A 17,300-nucleotide genomic window follows, 5' to 3' on the forward strand; every position below is an offset into this window, starting at 1 on the left:
TCATACAGATGGCACAAGGCATCAGAGACCAAGCTCTTTCTTGTCTTGCGGATAAATACTGCTAGGCAGAGCTAAATACCCTGTAGAGTTAGCTTGGAGGTTTACTAACTCTGCCCAGTTTGGTGTAGGAAGGCACCACCCATGTCACTAAACCAAAACCCCATGAGAAAACTTTAGTGGCAGAGAGTCATCGGGACCAGTGGAGCCCAGGGCCTGAGAAAGACCAGCTGCTTGCGGTCCTTCCTCACAGGTTTTTCTGGGTCAGCAGTGCCCACTGGACCTAGTGAACCCACAGAAGCCTTCAAAGAGCTCAGCGAGAGGGGCGGGGCTCCTTGGGGGAAGCTGGTGAAGCTCTGACCACAAACCCAGGAGCCGGCCACCTCTGCCTGGTGCTCGCTGCCAGCAGGAAGCCACAAGCTACGTGAACCGATTGAGACAACAGGCATGGGTTTTTTCTTTGGGATTGCATCAAGAGTTGCTGGTTATAGCTAGAAAGCTGTTGCATCACAACGGTGCCGGGATTTAAAAAGCCATGGTGAAAAGCTACTGAGCATTTGTCAAGGTAAGACTGCATCTTCTACCTTTTTGACCATCTTATTCTTTTAAACTGTGAAAACAGTGTTCTGAGGCCTGTGGTTGGGAGAGTGGTCAGGAACATCACTTTGGATGTTACAGAGAGAGAAGACATTAACATGATCTGAGCCATAGCTATGAATAGATTGTCCGATCATTTGTTGGTTTCTACTTTGGAGAGTTTTTTAGTTGTGTGTGTTTATGTGTTTCTTTATCTTTCTTTCTTTTTTTCCTCATATTTTTCTATGTTTATTTATTTTTGAGAGAGAGAGCACACAAGTATGGAAGGGGCAGAGAGAGAGAGAGACAGACAGAATGCGAAGCAGGCTCCAGGCTATGTACTATCTGCTCAGAGCCCAACGCTGAGCTTGAACTTATGAACTGTGAGATCATGACCTGGGCTGAAGTCAGATGTTTAACCGACTGAGCCACCCAGGAGCTCCTCATTTTCTTTTTCTTTCTCTCTCTCTCTCTTTTTTTTTTTTTTTTAATAAAAGCTTATCCATCCAGGTAGATTCTGCTTCTTGGGTTTTCTAAGCTGGAAAAGTCAGTGAATGTGCCACAGGAAAGGCAGGAGAAGACTGAGGGGTGGGAATATGGGTGGGCACACAGATACCAGCTGTGGAATCGCTTCTCGGCCTTTTGGCTAAGATCAAGTGTAGATACCAGCTGTGGGGCTCCAAGCAAGTTACTCGGCCTCTCTATAAACCAGGGTAATTGTACCTAAGAGGCAGACATGATAGAGATTAGCAGTGATGGAAGGGGAGTGTCAGTTTGGCTCAACGTAAATGATTGGTTGTTGCCCTTTCTAAATGTTGTTTTTAAATAAGTTTATCCATTTCTCAGACATCAGGGGTTGGGTGATGAAATAGGTTTAATGATGACTTTTTGGCTAAGAGAGCCATTTCTGAGAAGGAAAGAACAGTTGATAACATATTTTGAGAAGATTTTTAAAATTCTAAGTTGTTGGGTTTTTTGGGGTCTGTTTTTGCTTTTTTGTATTCAAGTTAGTTAACATACAGTGTAGTCTTGGTTTTAGGAGTAGAACCCAGTGATTCATCTCTTACATGTGACACCCAGTGCTCATCCCAAAAAGTGCCCTCCTTAATGCCCATCACCCATTTAACCCACACCCCCAATTCTTAGGTTTTGACAACTGTTCTAGTCATTTCATAATTGACCACTGCTTTCAACTATCCACACTACCAAGAAACTAAATAATTTTTATCATCGGGGCGCCTGGGTGGCTCAGTCCATTAAGTGTCCAACTCTTGATTTTGGCTTAGGTCACAATCTCGTGGTTTGTGAGTTCGAGCCCTGTGTGGGGCTCTGTGCTGTCAGCACTGAGTATGCTTGGGACTCTCTCTCTCTCTCTCTCTCTCTCTCTCAAAAATAAATAAATAAACATTAAAAAAAGAATTATTGCCATTGTGCTTCCATTGTTATAGAGAAAAATTCCACATGATATGTGTAGATGCCTCTCCTCTCTAGATGGAGCTTGACTCTGCTCACCTTGAGTGCGGAAGGGACTTAGAATGAAGTATGGAAAGGGAAAAACAGTAACTCTGTAGTGGAGAACATCAGCAGACGCCACCTTAAGCAGGTGGTCAAGGTTAACGTCTCGAGGGATGTCGTGTTATATTGTATAACTTTGGCTGCGGTGAAAGGAGAAAAGTACTTCCCCTCTGCGCTGTTCTTCCCCCAAACATTTAACCCCGGTCTCATCATGAGACAAATCCAAAGGGAGGGACAATCTGCAGAACATTTGACCTTCACAATTGTCAAGGTCATGGAAAATGAGGAAAGATGGGGAAACTGTCACACATCAGAGGAGAGTAAGGACACCTGACAACTAAATCTGGAATTAACATCTGGGATGGGATTGGATGCTTCCTGGCGGTGTGACCTTGGACAAGTCACCAAATGTCTTTGTGAAAAGTCCCTAATGAAAATAGGTGAAATCTAAATAAAGCCTGGAGTTTAATTAATACCATTGTGCCAATGTGAATTTCTTAGTTCTGCCAACTGTACCATGGTTAGGTAAGATGATAACATTAGGGGAGGCTGAGTGCAGGGTATATGGGAAGTCTCTACACTATCTTTGTAACTTTTCTATAAACCCAAAATTATTCCAAAATAAAAAGCTAAAAAAAATTATGCTCCTGCCCTAAAGCAGACATGGTCAAAATGTGAACATGCTTGGGGAAACCAAGCATGGTCCAGTAGTCCCTACCCTCTCTTTGAAGTTTCTGGAACATAGCAGGCCTTTTGCTTTTTTTTTTTTAACCATTGTCTCTCCCAACCTTAGTCCTAGAAATTTCTATATTTCTCTTTGTGGAATTCCTTATCACTCACTTATTCTTTCATTCAGCACACATGTGTTGAGCCCTCACTCTATGTCAGGGGCTTCAGGGTTAAGTACCCCATACTCTGCCCAGCAGAGCTCACTGTGCTGGGTCAGGCTCTCAGGCCTCCAAGTGCATGCCCAGAGACCCAAACCTGACCTCTCCTCAGTGAGGAAGGAGAAGGCCAGAATGGAGGCAGGTGAGAGCCCCAACCCTGTGTGGAATACCAGGATGGAATCTGCCATCCTCTGGTCCCAACCATCCCCACAGAATCTGTGGCCAGCCAAGCAGCCATGAGCTGTGCTGGAAAATAATTCCCTGAACTAAGCTGTGGCCTGAGGAACGTAGAACCAGCTCCTGATGGAGTGACGCCATGGCCTTGGGAGCTCACCGTGTTGCCCTAGAATCTGCAGCAGCTGGACAGAGCCATCAGGGGCTAGCATCCTTGTTTGGAAAGTTCAGGTGTGTGGGGAGGTAACAGGGGAGACTGAGAAACCTTTATCCCACCCCACCCCCACACATGCCCCCCTCCACCAGGCCCAGTAGAGCAGGTGTGCCCTCGTTCTGGGGTGATGTCCCAGCCAGATTAGAGAAAGCAGGTGAGAAAGAAGAAAGAATCGTGAAGCTGTAGGAAGACAGCACCTAGATAAAAATCACAACACTCAGATGAAGATCGAAACCAAGAGTAGTGATTACCACTGGGCCTAAAGTACCTTTCCTGTCATATCTCCTGCTGCTCCCACTGCTAACCTATATGCACTTTGGTCCAGTCACTCGCTTCTCTGAAATGCATGGGGGCCTGGGGTGGGGGGACGGGGTGGGTGGCACCTGCTCCTGCTGCTCTCTTGGCCTGGGACCTCCTCCCCACTTTCTCATCTGGGCAAGGCCCACCTGTTCTAATTCTCTTGACCGATCCCCCCTCCTTCTCTTCTGTCACCAGTGTCCAAATCCATTCCTTGTCCCCGTGAACCTCCAACAACATGCTTAGGGCTACTTGTTTGTAAGAGTTCTGGATCTGAGCTCCTCCAGGATAGGGAGCTGTCCCCCTTTCATCCCTCTTTGGGTCCTAGCACTCAGGACAATGTCTGGCTCAGGGCAGGTACCCTGCAAAATGGTCCTTGAGTGAAAGAAACAAGGACAAGTTTTTGAATGCAAGTGAAGATTAAACTATGAGGAAGAAAGCTCAAAGGAGGAAAAACGTGTAAGATTTAATGATCGCCCTTAACCCAATGAACTCCAGTGCCATGGTCATGCCAGGGTTTTAATAGGGGCCCCTGAAGAAGAAGATGCCTGTCAGCAGGTGTCTGCAAGGCGGTGCTGGCCAGAGGAAGATGCTGGGCCTTGGGGCCAGCCAGTTCTGCACCAGGACCTGGCTCTGCCACTTCCAGCTGGGGGGTGTGAGCAAATGGCCCAGTTCTCTGTAAGGGTGAACCCAGCTTCAAGCACAGATATGAGAATTAAATTGAACCAGATGATTGGAGCCAGAGACGGAGGCATAGAAGAGGCTATGCCATGGTCCCTGCTGACCGTGCACGACCTTCACTCACAACAGGCCACCGTGTACACCAAAGGGCTGATGTTTCCCAAGCCATGTGGTAGAAGGAGGCTCCTTTGGGTGCCTTGTTGTCACCACTTTCTTCTGGCTTCTTTGTATACCTTGATACCTGGGCTGCTGGGCTAGGACAAGGGTGAGGCAAGCAAGGCACCTGGGAGGCAGAATTTAAGGAGGCCCTCACCCTCAGGGGTGCTCAAGTGCAGGAAATGTTTGTGCATATTTGTGTAGTGCCTACAAAGATATGAGATGATTTGTGCTTAATGGGTCAGGAATTCTGACCTCCAAGATCATGGAAACTTGATGAGTTCCATGGGGTCTATGAGCACTGTGAAGTTGTCTGCAAGTTTTTGTGGACATTCACACTCTTCTCCACAGAGTGCTCCTGGCTTCTATCACAGTCCTGAAAGCATCTGCCAACCCAAAATATTTGGAATCACCAAGTCAAATATTTAGTAATGATAATTTAATTTTATCTCTCAATGTGTTGTGGATCCCAGAATTAGAAAGAACTTGGGCATAGGAGTATGACAAAGCAGGTGTGGCTGAGAGGTTCTCTTGCATAGAGAGTGGATGGCCAGCCTGTGAGCCAGAAGGCTTGGTTCAATGTTTAGCCCTGCTGTGACCTTGGACAAGCCACTGAATGTCTTTCTGAAATAATAATAGTTTGACCTCACTCTCTACTGGCATAACTCAGGTAGGTTACTTTTGCCCTGGAGTCTTAGCTCTTTACTTGTTGGTAGCAGCCCATCATAGGGTTATAAGAATAAACTCTCAATGCCCTCTTAGGTGAGTTGAAACTGAAGATTTTCCACCTAGATTCTATTCAGTTCTCTGTGTGAGAACCACCAGAGGAGTCCTTGTAATTTGAAAAAGCTCATTTCAGGGGGGCCTGGGTGGCTCAGTCGGTGGAGTGTCCGGCTTCGGCTCAGGTCATGGTCTTGCGGTTCGTGAGTTCGGGCCCCACGTCGGGCTCTGTGCTAACAAACAGCTCAGAGCCTGGAGCCTCCTTCGGATTCTGTGTGTGTGTGTGTCTCTCTCTCCCCCTCCCCTCCTCATGCTCTGCCTCTCTCTGTCTCTCAAAAATAAATAAATGTTTTTTAAAAAATTTAAAAAAAAAGAAAAAGCACAGTTCACGTCGTAACTTTTAACATTTATTTTTATGCACGATATTTATCTCGAAGTCTGCAAAAGGAGACCATGGCTTTGTTATGTTTCTCAAAGAGGCCATGAGGTCAATATGATTGAGAAACATAAATCTAGATATTTGGGGTGTTCCTCACCCCCTCCCCCTACCATGAAGCTAGTCAGTCTGAGAGCTGTGTGTCTGGATCTCAATGCTTGGAGTGTTCAGGGAATTGCATTCCAGAATCAGGCTTGGCACCCTTTCCTGGTGAGGGTATGCTATCCTAGGCTCCAGCTGAATGCTGCTATAAGACACAAGGTAGGGACCTCACTGTGTCATCATTGCTGGGATGCCACTGAGACTGCTGTCCACCATGACACTCAGGATCACCCTACGAACGGCTGCAGGATGATTACTCTCAGGCTCCAAACCTGGAAAATCCATGCTTCTCCGGAGCAAAGGATGTCTTAAAGACACAGACTCTTCAAACCGATGATTTCCCACTCTGTGCTTTGGACTCCAGGACACTGAGAGCCTAATTTGCATCCAACCACTAGCAATTGGGCAGCGCATCTCATGGTCTGTATTCCTGTGTACAAGCTTGACGCTCAGATTTGTTTTCCTGCCCGAATTTGTCCTTTGGTCTTGATTTCTTCATTTGTTTTCCTCTGCTATCATTTCATACGTATTTTTATAAGTGGCTTCAAATCTTTTTGGAAGCACCAGAAAATGAATAAGTCAATAAACAAAAACAGAACAGCATTTTTGAAAGCGCTTGATGCATGGTATGGGTGCTCGATAAGAATTAGTTTCCTTTCTGTGTACAAAACGTAGACCAATTCTTTGTGTTTTTTGTTTGTCCTGTTTTGTTTCTACAAGGGTGTCACCTATGGTGAGATATTCAGCTGTGGGTCTGTTACACATACACAAGCAGCTTGTCTCACTGCCTATTCTTACAGATATTCCTCTTGGTACTGCTACAAAGATTAGATGTAGTTATCCCATGGGAAGAGTCCGTTAATTCCTACCATTTCTATAGTAGAATCAGATTTTTAAAAAAATGTTTATTTTTTAAAAAAAACTATTTCATTTGAGGGGTGCCTGGGTGGCTCAGTCGGTTGAGCGATGTCTCACTCTTGATTTTGGCTCAGGTCATGATCTCACGGTCCATGAGTTTGAGCCCTGCAACAAGCTCTGTGATGGTGGTGCAGAGCCTGTTTGGGATTCTCTCTCTCTCTCTCTCTCTCTCTCTCTCTCTGTCTCTCTGCCCCTCCCTTGTTCTCACTCTCTCTTTCTCAAAGTAAACAAACAAACAAACAAAACCTATTTCATTTGAAGATGGGATCAAAAACAATAACCCATTTCATGGTTTTATTTGGGTAGCTTTATGGGAAAGGCTCAAATCCCTTTTTCCCATGTGTTGACGTGGAAAGGAATCATTTCCCCCTTGTGGTGTCTGTCTGATGGACATCCTGCCATCTGCCAGTACAGCGGGGGAGATTAGGTTAAGATAGGTATCTCCTAGACTGAGAGCAGTCAGACGCTGGTAAATATTCAACAACCAGCTTTCCGGGAAACAAATGTACACACATATATACACACATAAGTTCATTAAACATTGTACTGGTATAAAGAATATGTAACACATAATTTACAAATAAAATATGTAACGTTCTTGGGGCCCTGGGTGGTTCAGTCGGTTAAGCTTCTGACTTCGGCTCAGATCATGATCTCCCGGTTTGTGAGTTCAAGCTTCATGTCAGGCTCTGTGCTGACAGCTCAGAGCCTGGAGCCTGTTTCGAATTCTGTGTCTCCCTCTCCCTCTGCCCCTTCCCTGCTTGTACTCTGTCTCTTTCTCTCTCTCTCTCTCAAAAATAAATAAACATGAAAACAATTTTAAGAAAATATTCATTATAAATACCATAGAGCGATCGATTCTCCACAGAATGTTTTTGTTGACTTTTGCCAAATTCTCATATCCATGGGCTGCAACTGATGCACAAACATAGTGTTGGCATGAACATCCATTGGTATTTTCATTTATGTTAAGTAGACCAATGTGACAAAGACATGTTGGAATTGCACTCATGAGGCAGTGATGTCACTGGCTTCTTTGTTACATTGGCTAATAGTTTTTAATTACTCAAAACACTTTTCTCAAGTCCTTTGTGCTATTAACAGATATAAATAGGGCACATTTTAAAGGATTACCTACATTATTTTAACATTTCCTCCATCACGGTATTAGGTCTGAAAAATCAACAAAAAAGCAAATCAACCCCAGAAGCCCTTTCCTATTCCTGTGGTGTAAACACTCCTAGATTGCCAATTTCAAGCTGCCAACGTGACCTGGCTGGACATGGGGCCAGGAAGAGATGTGCAACAGTGCACCATTATACAGCATTTCCACTGCACACACAACTGCTGTAAATGACCTCAGTGATAATAGTGAAATGTAGTGAAATAACTGGGAAATGATGACATTTGGGTGTTTACTATCATCGTTTTTAATATAACTCATTTAATTGTATTTTATATAATTTAATTTTGATTTTAGATCATTTTCATTTTATATGGTTTGGTGTTGAATAATGAGGTGCTTAACAAATGGCTCATAAAGTTCCCCCGAATTTAACAACTGGCTCTTACAAACCTGCACGAGTTGGCCCTAGCACATTGCTGATGAGAAGCAGGATACCTCAGTTTCAAACTACAGATCAGCGTCCTGTCTGCATCTGACTTTGCGAAGCAGGGACCAGTGGAGAATAGCTTGCCACCTGGGCTTTCCTGAGTCCTGAGCCTTGCAAAAGAGGCCCAGGTACCCAGAGGGTCCTGCTGTCTGCTTGGTGGCAGGGAAAGAGGGGGAAGTGTATGGCCCTGGATAGAGACTTTCTTCCCACAATGGTCATGCCCCTGCACCAGTTGCTGGTGCTGGTGACCTAACTTTGGGAGACCATAGCCCCTTGAGGCGTTTCATGGAGCTTATAAGCTTCTTTAACTTGCATGTAAACTTTTGTGGACACAGGCAACCCTCTACAAAGAGCATTTCTGGCTTTCATCAGATTTCATCCATCCAGGAGGGTTTGGGACTTGCTGGTACAGAAAGAATTGACTTCTGGTTAATTCCTGGGGGGAACGTGGCTTTCCCATATGCTCTTGAGTCAACACGGGATTCTCTTCCTGCTCCAAGAATCACTCCTGGGAGGCCTTTGCCACCAGCGTCAGTGAGACGTAGAAAGCAGAGACGTTTCCTCAAGTGGAAACAGGGCTCTGTGAGGTACAGAGTGCTTGTTGTTGGCAACTGAGGCTGAGATTGGCAAGGAGATACCTGCTCATATCGGCCTTAACAACCAGACCTGGCGGCTCTGTCACAGGTGTGGAGGAGGTAAGGGTGGGGTGTCACTTGTACCCATGTTTCTGCTGGGACCTTACTTCAGCTGAAGCTGCTAGCCTCTTGGGCTGTCAGAGAAAGGAGCCAGCTCCCAAACTCTCCTCCTGGTCAAATAAATCTTCCGAGGCTCCTTTGCTCCATGTTGTCACTCAGACAAGCGGCCTCTGAGAACGAGCAAATGGGAAGTGAAAGTGACACCCCCAGAGAGGCTTCTGGCTCAGAGACGAAGGACAGGCCCTGTGACTGATGTCTTCCTCAGAGCTGGGACTCTGGCCTTTAGAGAGATCTCATTTGCTTGCACAATAGTTTCCTCACGGAAAGGTCATACTCCTTTGTGGCATAGGAAAAAGGGTTTAAAATCTTTCTCCATGAGGCCCCTTGATTAGGGTGCACATGGCTTGCAATGCAACGTTCATTGGATTCCTGCAAAATGACTGCGACATTCATCCCAGTGGGTCTGGAGCCTTCTGTTTTCAAATCAGGTTCCTCTAATTGCTGCCTGTGCATAAAGCCACTCTCTGATGATGTGTGCTCCACCTTCCTGCCAACTCCCGCCTCCTATTTATTTGTGTGCTGTCCAAACCGCCACGGAGAGACAGCCTGTATGTAAGAAAGTTGACATCTCCATGTTTGGTCCTTCCTTTCCTGTCGAACTGGAAAGCCTGTTGGAAATTGAATGAAGAAAAGGCATGAAAAAGAGTGGGGAAGAACTGTGGGCTCTGGGGAGCTGACTCTGTCCCTATAGAATGTTGTCATAAGTTTGATATTTAAGATCAATGAATCTTAAATGGACTTCTGTGAATCTTCATGGTTCCATGCCTTTAGTTCCTTGCACGTGGGAATGGCCGCCAGCCAGCCTCCACTGAGCACGTGCTCAAAAATGTCTCCAGTGTGGTGGTTTGCTGTTGGAGATTGCCCGAGTGACTGAGGGTGTCCCCCACCTCCCACCTGCCCCACCTGAGATTCAGTCTGAGAAGGGAGTGCTTCTACTTCCAGCCTGGGATGTCCTGGAGCTCTCTGGCATGTGGTGTTTAGGGGAAGTTGTCCATTTTGGACCCTGTTTTAAAGATGTTATAACTAGAAAAACAAAAAAGAAAATCTCTCCAGGGGAAGAGGTTATTGGTGTAGGATATGCTCTCTCTGCATCTCACACACACACGAACACACACAGCCACACAGGCACATGCACACACAAGCACATGCACAGATACATGGAGGCCCACACACAGAGGTGACACACATACCTACAAACAACAACAAAACATGCCCAAACCCACTGTTGCCAAGGCCATTGTGACAGAGTAAGGAATAAAGTCTGCCCCATAAAGAGGTTTCCAAGCTTCATCCATTTTGTAGCAATCCTATTGCTAAAGCACCTTCCTCCCTAAAGTTCTTCTCGTTTGTTGCTCTCATCATGCAAAGTTCTCTTCTGTCAAGCGGCAAGAAGTGCCTGTCTTCTAGTCTGAGTGGGTCTTGAGAAGGGAGGGAGCATTCTCCTCCTCCTCCCCTCAGCTCAGAGCCCAGAATGGTGTGTTGGCGGCCAGCAGCTCCATGGGGATGCTGGGATGGGGGTCACAGCAGGGGCCCCATCTCCTTCTTTCTCTGGGGCTGGCCTTCCTTCACCCGACTCCACACTGAAGAGGCAGGGTCTGAAATCCTCAGGATATTTGCCTCATCTTCCACTGCCCTGCTAAGGGTGACTGAGTCCCCCCTGCCCCCCCCCATCCCAACCTTTACCCCAGCATCTTCTGGAGGAGGCTCTGTTCCCTGCGGAAGAAACCTAAAGTGCGGGGAAAGTGGGAGCCTTAGCAAAGGCCAGAGGGTGGGCTAGAACACTCACTGGTTTCCCTGACTGAGGGCAATGCTGTGATAACATCTGTGATAATATCTGTCTCCTCTTTTCTCAAATTTGTCCCTGGATCTCCACTGCTTTAACTCAGGCCCTTCCTGCCTCTAGACTAGATGACTGCCACATCCATAGAGCTCCTGTCTTCTCCGCAGTGATTTGCACTGCAGTCCATCCTCTCTGTAGCTGGCAAGGTCTCTCTGAAGCTCAAATGTGGCCCTGGCACCCCCAGAGGAACATCTCTGTTGACTCCTCAGTGCCTGAGAACAAAACCCAGGCCTCCTGGGACCAGATGTCTTAGTCTCCTGTTCCAGCTTCTCTCCTGGTGTTCTTCTTTAGGCACGTTGGGCCCAGCAGTCCTGTCCCCAGTGACTCCCTGTTGCCCATCACACCTCAGAGCTTGTGCTGAGCCCTCTTCTCCACTTGACATGCCCATCTCCCTGAGGAAAGCTCCTGTGCATCCTTGAGGTTCCAATCCCAAGGTCTCAGCCTCCACAAGTCTTCCTATAACTGTGCCACCCTGGCCCAGGCACCAGCAGGCATGGCTGATGGCTTCTTCTAATGAGCGCAGCAGGGGGCTAGGGTAGCAAGGGCCTCATGCCAGGCACATGCACACACAAGGACACACCCTCATTCCCTGTTTGCACAACCCCACTGTATCGCCAGTTCCCAGTGGCACACCCGGAGAGCAGAGTTCCTTTTCTGAGGTCACACAGATAATCAGTGACCAGCCTGACCCTCAGGCTGGACCTCCTAGCTCCTCACTCTGTCTGGTCACACCATAGGGTGTCTCTAACACAGCCTTCAAACCACCCTGAAACTCTCCCGTGACCCCTTTGCAAATCTAAGGGGTAGACAATGCATGGCTGAATTTGTCCCTTTGCTTTATTCCCTTTTACCTTCCTAAGGTCAACACTCAGAAATATGTATTTCGCTCATTTGTCATTCATTTAAAAAGAAGAAGAAGAAGAAGAACGTGCTGATTGCGAGAACAATGAGGCTAAGGGGGAATCTTTGGAATTGTTGATAAGGACACCGACTTCAGAGAAAGTGGAAGAGTAGGTTGAGTGAGTCTGTTACGAAGGTGGTCCTGGCCTCTGGAAGAACATCTGAAGGGCTCAGTGAAGTCATGACAGAGTAAATTCATGTGGGGTGAGTGTAGACTTGAGTCCACACTTGGTGAGTAAAAATAGAATATCTAGTCTGAACATCTTGATTTCTGCTGGTAGTGGAAAATAGCCCCAGTGAGCTCAGTGCTCTCTCCCTTTCTCCAGGGCTGGGCCCCAGTTCTGGGTGGGGGGGGTTGCTAATGGGTCTTAGGATTTTGGGGGCAGTGCAACACATCTGGTCTTCATCATCAATCCACACAGGCCACTTCTAGGATGTCTAGTTCCGGCCTCTCACCTGGGTCAAGCCCTCCTCCAGGACTTCTGTGCCACATCATGGGTCCAGCAGTCATCACGCTGCTCCCCTCCAACTTTGGACCAAGGGACTCTGGTGAGACCACCTGGGTCCCCGTATTGCCCAGACCAACTCACCACATTTCTCTCAATCTGAGCCAGGAGAGTTCTCTGGTTTCTCCTTTCTGTTTCCCTGTGGCAGTGGCTTAAACGTGGGCGATGAGGAAAATAATAAATGAATAGAAGAAGAAAAAAATCCATTCACATCTCACAAAAACATTCTGCTGACAGAAACCCTGGGTAAGCAACACTGGACTTGTTGCTTTGATTTTTCTTTCCAACATAGAGTACAAATGTAAATCTTGTTTCCAAACTGTGTCTACAAACTTAGGGAACTGTGAGAGTGCCCATGGATCAGGATGAATAGGGGAAGGGGACTGAGGCAGACGAGGGAGGATGGATGGTTTGCCAACCAGCTCCAGCTGTGGGAGGAATGGACACGAGAACTTGGAAAGAAAGCAGAGCACCCTAGCTTCCTACCTGTGGTAGACCATCCAGCCTGGACCACCAGGAGGATATCGAGATGCAGGTGGGCACTGATGGCTCCTGCTGGGGTGGGGGCCTGTCGCTGTCTCTGAGGAGGACAGATTGCCCTGATTGGAAGGGAAGATACCACCCACCTCAGCTTCTGGGAGCCATCAGAGGAAGGGAAACAATACTCTAAAGGAACTTTAAAGAGACAGGAGCCTAGTGATCCCAGTGGAGATAAAGGATCCAGCTCAGGAAGCCAGATAGTACTCGGAATCTAGAAGGGGCCAGAGAATTCCAGTGGGCAGACTTGAGAGTTTGGGGAGGGGAAGATCCGAGGGTTCGTGTGGAGGTAAAGCAGAATGGGTGCCAAAGATCAACCAGGCATTAGGGGTACAAATGGCTTTAGTAAGACAGGATAGTGACCTCAAGTTAGGACTGGAGGAGGAGCCTGAAACCAGTAGGGGAAGAAATTGGGGGAGCTGAGATGAGGATGCCCAAGAATGCCAGCCTGTGCCAAGCTGGTTCTGTCCCTGAGGCTGCGTTTCTACAGTTGGGCACTGGTCTTGCCATCTCGGCTGGGGGACTTCCTATCTCTGGTCTTCAGGTTCCGACCCTGCTAACGAGGGGGTAGGCTAAGTGGGCTCTGGGCATTCCATCCTGTCAACCCTTTGCTGGGTCTACTGGGCACAAATGTGGAATAGCTGCCAGTACTTGAGTGCCAAGAAATGTGCCAGGTGCTTTGTGCAATGAACTCCTTTAATTCCTGCAACAGTCCCGTGTTGTCATCAGGAACCCACCGAGGGCCCCGGGGCCAGAAGGCCAGAGCCCAGATGCAGACTCAGGTCTGTGTGACTCCAAAACCGGTGCTCTTCGCTTTCAGTTATTCAGTCTATCAACTGCCCACTGTGTGCAGAGCACTGACCCAGGCCAACAGTAAGGGCAAGAGAAGCCTATCGCCCGTATGGAGGCAGAGGCCAAACCCCGCTGTGAAATTGCAGCTGGCCCAGCCACACACAGCAACTGAGCAGAAATGGGCCGCCAAGCATGGAGGAGTGCAGCGTCACGCTGACTTGGCATCTGGGAAACCTCTGCCCGAGGAGGCATCCAGCACAAGCTTGCTGTCCAGAGAATGCCTCTCTTGTCCTGTGGGCTAGGTCAGCACCTGTCAACTTGCCTTTTCCCTTGCTGGCTGAGCTCCTGTCTACCCAGGAGCTCCAGCCTCCGTGACATCACCTTTCATTTCTCTGTTTCTCCCCACATCTGCCCACCCTTAGGGATCAGTCATCTCCTGAAATTCCTCCTGCCCCATTGTCTCCCTGCCCTGGAACTGTCAGCTGTCCATTGTTACTTATTGTGACACGCGCTAAGCCAGATACATGCTAGGCCCCGAGGACACAGAAATGAGAGTCGCTAAGTCAGACGTGAATAGCCATCCTCCCCACCCCCATCCGTCTGTGACGGGGCTGTCGCCGAGGTCCTGCCACACGCTTTGAGGACATCAGATGAGGAAGCCACTCATTTATCCAGGGGCCAGAAGAACTATGATAGAGGAGCTGCAGGAGGAGGGGTTTCGCAGGGCCCAATACCCCTGCGTGCAGCTCTGGGGCGGGGACTACCGCCCCCTACTGTTCACATTCCCCAGCGGTAAGTGCCCAGAGGAGAGGGAGGCAGTTTGGGGCTCAGCCCAGGGGAAGTGAGCCAGAGCGCAGACCGCTTTTACGTGGGAGGCTCTGTGCTAATGACTAGTATGCTGACCACGACCTTTAAGAAGGTCAAGTGGCCTCCTGACGCCCGAAGCTGCTGCCCCTCCAGCAAGCTGCACTGCAGGAAGCTTTTCTGTAATTTTCTCTTCGTGTCTGTTTGAGAGCAGCCAACCTCCCAGCGCCCACTGGGACCCCTTGGGGACTCCATGCCTGTTTACAGCATCGGCAAACATCAGACAAGTCATTTACCTCTGACTCTGTGGGTCAGTCCACTTGTGCACGGCATGAATCTGAACACCAGAGAGGCTCACATGGATTTAGACGCGGATGTCCTCAGGCTGCTTGTATGAACCAGTCTCCCCATTGGCTGGACTCAGATGCCAAGGACCTAACGCATGGAGGGTCCGCCAGGGTGGATGATGGAAGGCGGGAACAATGAATGTGCTCTCACTGCTCTTTCAGTCCCTCGCTTGGTTTTGTGTGTAGGGGGGTCTGGCGGAGCTCTGACGGGGTCTGCCCACCCTGCCTGCCTTCTCAGCCAGCTGAGAAGGGAAGCCACAGAAAGAGCCGGCTGCTTGGAGGCGGGACAGTGCCACAGCCATTTGGAAGAACAGGCTGATTTTGTACAGATTTATCATTTATCTCCTTTACCTCACAACTGTAAACTTTATGTAACACCAAAAAAGAAAATTGAAAGCAGCTACAAACCATCAATAATTCTACTAACCTCACATTTTTACCCAAGAGCTACTTGTCTTGGTTCACACGATCCAGTTTTTAACGGCCGGAATCACAAGGGACGTGGCAGTTTGGATTCTTGGATTCTTTGGAAACGCATCTTTTCCGTGGCTGTATGTCTTCACAATGATCATTTCTATGGCTGCATAATTTCATTTCACTGTGTTAACTCTAATTTCACCATTTCCACTGGACATTGGCTTGCTTTTTTTTTTTTTTTTTTTAACATCATAGAGGGCTTTGATTAAAAACGAAATAACATGTAGTTTGCAAAGCCATGCTGAACCCCATGACACAGCTGAAGGCTATTCTTTCCTAATCCCTCCAAGGACGGACAGACAATTACACAGGGAGCCCAAATGCTCATTTTGAGGGTGGAGTCAGGTGGATTTGGGATTGCATTTTACGTCATGGTGATAGTGGCCTGAGTTCATCCTCTGCCATCAATTCCTTGTTGTCAGCAACCATATTTGCTGGCCAGGGTGACCGATGTGGTCTTTGGCCAGAGAACAGGCTTTCCTCTCTATGAAACGAAATGACTCATGAAGAAAGAAAACCCAAGGCTTTGGCCTCATCTGTCCCAAGGTTCTTAATCAGAGGTCTGTGAAGTGCTGTGGGAGTTTTTAGGGGGAAGGGTGCTGAAATTGGGCACAAAATTTAATATGTATGTACGAAAGTGTATTTTCTGGGGAAAATCTGTACTTTCACCAGATTCTCAAAGAAGGCTGCGACCCCAAAAATGTTTTATTTATTTAGTTGAGAGAGAGAGAGAATGGGGGAAGGGAAAGGGGCAGAGAGAGAAAGAGAGAGAATCCCAAGCAACCTCCACCCTCAGTGCAGAGCCTGACACAGGGCTCGATCCCACGATTTTGAGATCATGACCTGAGCTGAAATCAAGAGTTGGGTGCTCAACCAACTGAGCCACCCAGGCACCCCGATGCCAAAAATGCTTTAAAAGACAACTGATCTCTCTCTCTCCCCACCTCCTACCGCAACTACTGCTCCTTTTGGGAGTCTGGGATTGAAATGAAAGAACCCTAATGATCTATGTCTATATACAGAGGTCCAGTCATGGTATGGAGAACCTATTATCCCCATTTTAAGGATGAGGAAATTGAGGCTCAGAAATACTTCTAGGGTCAGGGTGCCTGGGTGGTTCAGTCGGTTAAGTGTCTGACCTGGGCTCTGGTCAAGATCTCACAGTTCGTGAGTTTGAGCCTGGCTTTGAGCTCTGTGCTGATAGCTCAGAGCTTGGAGCCTGTTTCAGATTCGGTCTCTGTCTCTGTCTGCCCCTTCCCCACTCGCACTCTGTCTCTCTCTCAAAAATAAATAAACATTAAAAAAAGTTTTTACAAAACAATAAATACTTCAAGGGCCTAGAGCTAGCATGCAGGGAGCCTTGGTTCTGAACCCAAGTCTGTTTCACTAGCAAGTCTGTATGTGCATACCCATTTTACTAAAGTGCCCTATGGTTAAAAGAATTGTTTCTGTTTTTATTTCTTTAACCAAAGCTAATTGCTAATGCGTTAAAGTGAGAGACTCTGCTATGATTATGGCCATCCATGGTGCTTAACTAAAGGAAATGTTTTGGCATTTTTGAAAGCCTTGAATTTTTTCTCCAGGGAGGCAGGCGGGTACAGAAATATTTGTGGCTGGCTAATTGTTCTTTCCTGCTATAAGCATTAACCATAGGAGGTGAGCTGTTGTTTATCAAACTGAAATGTCACTCAAGGCTTAAGGAGCCAAAGAAACTTTGAAATTCAAGAGACCAAAGCCAACGGTGGGAGATTTCAGCTGGTGATTCCCTGAATGTCACTGGGCCTTTTTGAACAAACGTTTTTATTAACAACAAAGCATTTGGCACCAATAAGTGAGTTTGGCTTCCTAAATGTGTTGATTTCTTTTCTCTTGGTATTCCTGGGCTACATCTTCTTAAACTCCAGCACATACCTGGGTATGTGTAGATGGGGCATAATTCAACTTCGCTCTCCTTGCTTCCTCTGGGAATCTCTGCTAAATGAGCCACTCGTTACTACTGCAATGACAGCCCTTAAAGGGGAAAGGCTTCCTTAATGGTTTGTGTGGTGACAGACGG

At 47.5% G+C, this 17,300-nt stretch overlaps 1 protein-coding gene across 2 annotated transcripts in view; it reads left to right on the forward strand.

The window, feature by feature from the left end:
* The first annotated feature begins 211 nt into the window (after window positions 1-211).
* The window catches only part of BLK (BLK proto-oncogene, Src family tyrosine kinase), a 79,332-nt gene continuing 62,243 nt past the window's right edge, over window positions 212-17,300 (forward strand). For both annotated transcript variants that reach the window (XM_030312715.1, XM_030312716.1), the window contains exon 1: window positions 212-562. The gene's annotated coding sequence lies outside the window, so the exon portion shown is untranslated. The remainder of the gene's footprint in view (window positions 563-17,300) is intronic.

Source organism: Lynx canadensis, chromosome B1 (genome assembly GCF_007474595.2).
Source record: "Lynx canadensis isolate LIC74 chromosome B1, mLynCan4.pri.v2, whole genome shotgun sequence".
Taxonomy (NCBI): Eukaryota; Metazoa; Chordata; class Mammalia; order Carnivora; family Felidae; genus Lynx; species Lynx canadensis.